Here is an 8,651-nt window from a genome sequence, read left to right on the forward strand (position 1 = left end):
TCGCCATGTTCAGAGAGTCCGGTTTTATCCCATGCTTTTTCAGTCATAGTCCAGCTGGCCTTGGTGAGCTCCCAATAGATCAGCCCCACTGTCTCCTTGGGTGGGTGCACCCCTCGTGGTTGTTTTTTTGAAGAAGGGCCTTGCAATGTAGGCCAGGTTGGTCTCAACACCCTGTCTGTTTCCCAGCCTCCTGAATGGCTGCAATTACAGATTTTTGCCATCATGCCCAACTGTAAATGATTTTAAAGCATAGAAAACAGTGAAATGTGGTAAGATAATTAAAAAAAGATACATCCTGTAGTGCTGATAGAAGTGACAGACTGGTAAAGACAGCTAAGATTGTAGTTTGAGTGTGTGTTACAGCCTGAGAGATGCTTGACTCCTTTGCTGAGAGATATTTGTGGGTCCCAAGGATCTTGGAACCAGGAAGCAGGAAGATATATTTCTTATTACAAAATGGATATTCTTGATGATGCCACATCAAAGCCTTATAAAACACCAGCTTTAGTGCTTTTATTGAACTTGTCTAAAAAACAAAAATCCTTACTGTTCAGTGCCGGCGTAAACAGAAAGAAGAGACTGAGTTCTAACAGTAAAATATCCACTTGAGAAAGATGGTAAATTTGAGACCACTGGAGGCTGAACCTATTTATAACTGTGGGGTGGGGCCTTAATTATTTACCATCATGTGGAGAAGAGAAGCCACTCTCATATGCTGGGACAATTGCACTCGATTTTACCACCCCAAAGCAAAGCCACCACCTGCAGGGAAACTTGAGCAGTCCTCTCAGAGGCCCATTCTCGGCTATGTGAGCACCCCAGGAATTTGGTCTTTCAGGGTTCTCATTTTGAAGTGTGGTAAAAGATCCAACTCATTCTGCTTAGAACTAAAGTGAGTCCGGAACTGTGGCTAATTTTTTTGGTGTCTTTGCGGACCAGAAAAAGACAGAGGAGGGAAGGCATTATATTATTTTCTGAGCGCTTATGTTTTAGGAAAACTAGCTGAATGTACGTTATGGCTGGTCTCCTTTTGTGGGTGAGGAATCCGAGTTCTGGAGCAGTTCAGGGTTTTGCTCAAGCCTGTGCCATGTGTATGGAGTTAGGAGGATCAAAACGAGCCTGAGTGGCTTTGCGGTCCATATGCTTCTGCCTTTCCTTAGAGATTTCCCCCTGGTTTTAGGCTTATTTAAACCCTCACAGCAGATTTCTCCTCATATGGCACTCGCACTGCTACAGCTCTGTAAAATTTAGTTTCATCTCACTAGACTGTCCGTCTTAATGAGTAGATGCTCGTGTACTTCCAAAGAACCTGGCAGAATGTCCCCGGCATGTGGTCGATACTTTACAAATATTTATCGAATAAAATTCGCTATAATGTGACCTGGCTTCCTACTTGATAGAGATCTAAGATGAAATATATTCTTTCCTAAAGCAATGCTCACTGCTGGCAGTCAAAAAGTGAGGTTTCACTTGAAATTTTCGAATTCCACTTCTATCAATGACGTCTTTTAGAACATGGAGAAAATAATAGCTTGGAAATAGTCTTTCTTTTTCCCTTAAAGTGCAGAACAAAATAACACAGAAGGCTCGCAAATAAATTAGCCAAGTTTCCCCTCCTTCAGGAGTCTACAGTTGGGACAGCAGCAGGTGATGCCCAACTGTTTACAGCCCGGGCAGTATGTTCCCACGCCTGGAGAAAGGATTACAGCAGAGTTATGAAAATTTCAGGAGGGACCAGTTTTAATTTGCAAGGATCATGAAAGCATTTGTGAAAGAGGGGACATCTGACCTGGAACTTAGAAAAATGAACACATTTTGACAGACTTTGAGGGAAGAACATCTGGACAGAGGAAAGCTTTTGAGAATAGCCACTGAGGCAGAAGTGACAGAGATATGATTGGCTCAGTCCGCTCAAGCAAAGGATGTGCTGGAGGTAGTGAGGAAGACGAGACAGGAAAAGACATTTTGGAATTGCATTTGAGGAGGCTAGGGCAAGATGTGTCTAAATGTCTTTCAACGAACAACTCTATGACCGTAGAATTATCTGGATGCTGTGACAAGATACTTGGGTTTTATTAAGTAAGAAATAGTGAGTTTCAAAACCATCTCCAGTTATGACAGTTTATCTCCATCTGATAGTCTTGTAAGTAGCACGAGGTGGCCCAATCAGAACTGAGCTTTGTAAACACAGATTTTAGAAGATTTTTGGTGGCATCTTGTAGCACTAGAATGGAAAGGGACTGAACTCTGAAGGATGCAGCAATGGTATGGATCGGAGAGTTTCAGGTTATAAAACACCACTACTATGAGGGTATTCATGGGAATGAAAATCAGTGAAAATCTAAAGACTAGTTTTACATGTGTTTCCTAGAGACCGATTAATTGTTTGTGATTAATTAATTAATTAATTGTGATTGATTAATTGTTTCTGTGTGTTTTGGAAGCTCTGCTGAAAGAGGAAGAATTCAAACTTAATATCAGGCTTTGGAGGCAAAAGAAGGTTGGAGACATAATGGATCCAGAGGTTGGTCACACTGTGGTACGTTTTCTTGATTTATAATTGATGTGGGAGGGTCTGGTTCACAGTGAGTGGGTCCCCTTCTGGGCTGGGTGGTCTAGGGTGCTATAAGAAAGCAGGCTTTCAGGGTCGGCTCTCCCACACCTCTGCCACTAGGGCCAGTTCTATTGTGTTGCCCAAGTGAGGTACAAGGGCCACTCTTCTGAGTGCTTCAGCTAGTGGTGGGCAGGGACAGCTCTGCTACTCTTGTGACCTCTTGACAGGTTCTCACATCTGTCTCAGGCTTTCTTAGGTGGCAGGGGGAGGAGAGGGGGTGGTGGGGAGGTGACAACTCTCCACCCATGCAGTTGCAGCACAGATGGGTGATGGGGACAGCTCTGAGGCTGTGAAATCCACTGTAATAGGCGAATTAGCCAGAGCAATGCTGGGCTCACTCTGGTGGTGAGGACAGTGGGAGAACCGGCTGGCGGACCAACCCTACAGCAGCTGCTCGTGCCCGGAACCAGGGTTATGATTTGTCTCGTCCCAACATCCACCCCATCTATTATCTGCCGGAGCACATGAAGAGACCTGATCTGCAGACCCAAAGCTGCAGGATCTGCAGAATCTACAACACGGGGCAACAACAGGCTATCCAAGAAGAATCCTAGTTGAACATTGATAGTGTAGCAGAAACCAGAGACCTTGAACTTGATCAATGACTTTGCAGTGAACACTGCAAGTAAAGCTATATGGACAACGGGGTTGCTGTGTGACTCACTGTGTCACACTGCAGCTTCCATGATGAGATTGTTCATCCCGCTTCTTCCTTTTATTTTTCTTAAATTTTGTATTATTTTTGGGGGGGGGAGGTGCAGGAGTGGAGGGTGGATGTGAAGGGGCAGGAGAAAGAAATGGGATCAAGATACACAATGTCAAAGATACACAGAATAAATAAAAAGGAAGTAAAAAAGAATGAAAAGAGAAAAGAAAAGAAAAGAAAGAAGACTTTCATTGTGTCCCAGAATTTTTGTTGTGTTGTGTTATCATTTTTGTTTATTTCCAGGAATTAAAAAAATTCTTTCTTAATTTCCTCTTTGACCCACTCACTGTTCCGTAATGAGCTCCTTAATCTCCACGAGCTTGTGTATTTGCTAGAGGTCTGTTTGCTGTTTGTTTTGTCTTATTGCATTGTGATCAGGCGGACTACAAAGAGGGAGTTCAATCTTTTTGAAACTGTAAAGATTGTTTTGTGTCCCAGGCTGTGGTCTGTTTTAGAGAAGCTCCATGTGCTGCTGAGTAGAACGCGTGTTCTTTGCTGTTTAGGTTGGAGCTGCCATCGTACTTGTACCTCTCCTCCTCCATCTTTCCCGCCTCGCCATCACATCCTCATTCACGGTAACAGTATTGGAAGTTGCAGTGTGAGACACAGCATACGTTTTTGCCCAAATAACTTTACTTGCAAACATTCATTGCCATGAGTCATTGGTCTGGTTTGAGGCCTCTGGCTTCTGCTATGCCATCAATACTGCACCCTCACCCAGACTCCTCTCCTATGTCCTGCTGTTGTCCAGAGTCATGGAGAGTCTGTGACTATCTATGTTTCTGCCGGACCAGCCCCTTAACACACATTCTAACAGTTCATAGACAGGGTGGGCCAGCTCAAGGCTCTGAATCTGGGTCTGGATGGTGACTGAGTTGGTAAACCTAGGTCTAAGCTCCCTTGCCACCCTTGCCCCTCGCCCCTCCCCCATGCCCATGCCCATGCCACTGGGGCCAGCTCTTCCTTGCCACCTTGGTGAGGTACCCATGCCACGAGGAGCAGGACGAGCTTTCCTACACCTACATCACTGTTGGCACTGCAGGTCAGCAAGGGATGGTACCGGTTCTCCCAGGTTCTGTGGCTGATGAGGGGCAGGGTCAGCTCAGCACAGCCCTCCGACATCAATATGGCTTCAGGTGGCAGCCCAGATCACTGACATGCTCCTCATGGTCATTGGTGATAACATGGGCCTCAGATATCAACACAGACCCTGCCCAGTAAGACCACTGACCAAGATATGGCCCTTGGTGGCAGTTTGGGCCTGGACATCACCATGGCCTCACGTGCCAGCTCAGGCCACTCAAATCAGTTTGGTCCCCCAGCAACATGGCCTCAGGCAGCAAACCAGACTACAGACGTCCAAATGGCCCTTGGTAGCAATGCAGTTACCGAGGGCCTCTTCCTCACTGCTGTTGTGTTTTTCGGTTTCATCTTGCCCCACAGTGGACTGCCTCTTTCTCATTTCTCCTCCTAATATTCTATTTTTCCTGTCTCTCCATCACATATTTATTCATCATAGTAGCATCCTCGAGGCCAGGGTGAGTGCTTGGGTGTTAGAGATGTGTTTCTTGTAGTCAACGGATAGATGGACTTTGCTTCTTGATCCTTTCAGTCAGCCCGATTGATTGGAGAGTTGAGGCCATTGATATTTAAAGGTACTATTGAAATGTCTATTTTATTTTTGGTCAGTATGTTGTTGATCTTTGATTTTTGTTGTTTGTGTTCTCAGCAGTATTTTATGTCTTAGTAATCATGGCTTTGTATTTCTTGCCACAATTCTTCAACTAAGCACCTTCCTCTCTTCAGTACTAAATACTGCTTCCTATTTTTTTTTGTTTTTTTTTTTCTTCCTTGCTTCCTGTATTTGTTTTTTTGGCTATAATTTTTAAGGCCGTTTTTATTATGGAAAGTTTTTCTTTCTCCTTCAATTATGTACTTTTGCTGTTTCTTTTCTTTTCTTCTCTAGTTAAGGTTCGCCATCATGGTCTTGTAGGGTTTTTGGAGTGCATTGCTTCAGGATCTTTTGGCTCAAAGTGCCTTTTGGTTGGGGGATAGGTAGGGAGGGTACTTGCCAAAGCCTAGAGATCGTTTGTGGTTCAGGCGCAGGAGACCAGAGAAGGTTGGAGAACTCAATGTGGGATCTGGACTAGATCTGGTGGGCTGCGGAGATGTTGGGCTTGGAGGGGAGTGGGAAGATTCACCATGCTAGACCCTGCAGAGGTAAGTAGGTTTTGAAACATGATTTATTTATTCTTGTTTTGTGGACATTTTGTCTGTATTTATGTCTGTGTAGTAAATGCTTCCAGTGCCCTCAGATGCTAGAAGAGGGTAGCAGATCCTCTGGAGCTGGAATTATTGGCAGTTGTCACCATCGTGTGTATCCATGGAGCACAGACCTGGCCTTGTGAAATAGTCACAAGTGCTCTTAGTTGACGAGCCATCTCTCCAACTCCCATGCAGGCATACTTGAAACATGATTCCTTACTTGTTTAAAACTCACTAAGTACGTCTAGGCTGCCTCTTTAAGGAGCCCTGGGAATTTGGCCATCTCTACCTCTGCAGTATTGGGATTACAAGTCTGCAGTACCCTGCTCAGCTTCATTATGTGGGTTCTGGGGATGGAACTCAGGTTCTAAAGTACTTACATGCCAGGTTCTTACCTATTGAGCTATCTTCTCAGTTTAGGGCTGAGTTTTTGATTAAATTATGTCCAGATTATAAAGTGAACAGCTGAGATAGGTATTAAAAAAATGAAACAGTAGAGTAAGGATGGATCAAATGTCTTTGGATAAAAGCTGGGTTGGAGACCAAAATGAACACAGACAGGAGGAGAGAGCTAATGAATGGGAGACTCTCACAGATTCTTTTGGAAAATGGTATCAATGTCCCTGCTGTGGCTCGCTTTAGGATCCTCAAAGGCATTATGTAACTTCTGACCCTACGTTTCTGATACTGTTCCCTACTGACCAATCATCTCACATCAAGGGGTAAATCCGACATCCCGAGCAGCTGCATGCCACTGCCTGGCTGGCATCAAGCAGGTGGTAGCTGCTCTGCCACTAACAGGTGAAGTGTCTGAAGGAAGAGTGCTCCATCATCCTGCACAGGCCCAGAAATCAATAAGTGCTTGTTGGCCTCATAAGCCCTCTTTGATGATGGATCCAACGCCGCTAGAGGTACGTACATGCCTTGACAATGTTTGTCTTTTGTGGAAGAAAAACAGGGTTGTAAACTGAGTGTTCGCAGAAGGCCAGAAATGATTGCTTCTCAGGGCAGGCCCATGAAGAATGACACAAACCACACCGATCCAGAAGCATCAGTGACATAGTTAGGAAAGGTGTTGTGAGAAATCTCGCTCAGGCAAGGGCTGTGTGTGGAGATTTTTGCTGAACCAGCTGCTGCAACCTGGTTAGTAGGAGCAGCAAAGTGCTCAACCTGATTCCATGTGTGTTCACACTGTCTACATCCTGCACACCCACTCTCTTTTGAAGCCTGCTTTCTTATAGTACCAATCCTCAGTTGGTCCATGACTGTGTTTGTAGATCCCTACCCACCCAGGTTCCTTCTGTTTCCCAGAGAATTCTGGCCCTTCTTGGGTGACTTCCTAGCTTATAAAGCATCTTTGTCACCTTTCTATTACTGTAACCAACCGTGAAATAAACTTACAGAGATGAAAGCTTTATTTTTTTTTCGTAGGTTTGGAGGTTTCAGTCTACGGTCAGTTGGATCTGTTGACTGTGAAATATTCATTTCATGGCCAGGATGCAAAAAGAGGAAAGAGGAAGGACTGAAATTCCCTTCTCTACAATCAAAACACCTTCCACTAGGCTCTACCTCTTAAACTCTCCACTATTTCCCAATAGCATCAACCTGGGGAGTAATAAATGAATTCAAGATAATACTTTAGCGTAAAATATCCACCTGGGCAGAGCCACACCTTGTGAAGACTGACTTGGGTGATGGGTTTGTCAATCCTAGTCACCATAATGTTCATTGTAAGAACTCTGACACCATTCAGCTCCCATGCCTGCCTCTAATAGTGTGGGCAGTTCTCCAATTCACAGATTTATTAAACACCAATACAATTTGGAGACAATATCTTGATTTGGAGGAGTGGGGGACAACTTTAGTTCATATGGCACAGTGTTACAAGCATAAAACCGAACAAGGAAATTTGATACTAATTTTCAGTTTCTAGGTGAAGAGTATTAGTAAAGTTTTTCCTCTGGTTTGAAATTTCTTATAGTGGCTGAGTTTATCTGACCATGCTTTGATACCCTCCTGTGTAATCTCATTATTTTTTTTAAACTCAGTCTTCTGCCCAAGGATATAACTTCTTTGTTTAAAGATTATTTCCGTCTTTTCATTGATACTGTGAAAAACGTTTAATTTATTTAATTCTTCAAAGTGCTGGTTCCTGCTTTCTGCTTAACTCTGCAGTGGGTGGTTGCTATCGTTCTGTTTTCCCCTGAGTTTCTACTCTCAGGGTCCATCCATATCTTTTCCACGTCACTCTCACTGACCTTCATTCTCCTGTCCGTAGTGCTTGGTGAGACCTACAGCTTTGGAGACAGGCTGGAGTTTAGTTCTAGCACAGTGCTTAGCGAATCACCCAGCATCCACATGCTTCATTTCCCTCATCTCTGAATTGGTACTTAAGACACTTACCTAGGCTGCGGTGATTATCACACGCAAAGCACTTAGTGTTTACTGCTTGGCTTATGAACTGAATCAGATATTCTCACTCCCTCCATTGATGAGGTAAAAACCAAACTGTATAATAGTTCATATGTAATTCCACGAAAATTTGACTTTTCTCAGAGCAGCAGCTCAGAGAGACTTCCTTCTCAAGTAGTCATGTTCAGTGTGTGTGCCAATCAGGGCCTTTCTGAATCCATTCTCCCGCTCTGGACTTTTCAGTTAGATGTAACTCTGCATTGTCTACCTTTGACCTTCTGCTTTTTTTCATCCTTTCTTTTCTTTCCTTGGAAAGAAATTCTACCCCCCATATTAATTTTATATCGCTATATAGTAAATCACACAAACTCCATGCAAGACAAGGTGCATATATTGAGATGACTCAGGGTTTGTGACATGGTTTAGTTGCTCTTCAGCTCAGCATCTCTTGACATTACACCAAGGTGTTGGTTGAGTTGCTTCTTCACTGGGAAGCTTAACTGGGGAAAAATGAGCTTATTCATGTTGCTAGCAAAATCCATTTTCTTTTTTCTTTTTTGGATTTTTCGAGACAGGATTTCTCTGTAGTTTTTTTTTTTTTTTTGGTTCTTGTCCTGGAACTAGCTCTTGTAGACCAGGCTGGCCTCTAACTCA

General features: G+C 43.8%; 1 pseudogene; it reads right to left on the minus strand.

The window, feature by feature from the left end:
- Nucleotides 1-4,442, minus strand: part of LOC101992796 — a 43,597-nt pseudogene extending 39,155 nt beyond the window's left edge.
- Between the last annotated feature and the right edge of the window lie 4,209 nt (nucleotides 4,443-8,651).

Source organism: Microtus ochrogaster, chromosome 1 (genome assembly GCF_000317375.1).
Source record: "Microtus ochrogaster isolate Prairie Vole_2 chromosome 1, MicOch1.0, whole genome shotgun sequence".
Classification (NCBI taxonomy): Eukaryota; Metazoa; Chordata; class Mammalia; order Rodentia; family Cricetidae; genus Microtus; species Microtus ochrogaster.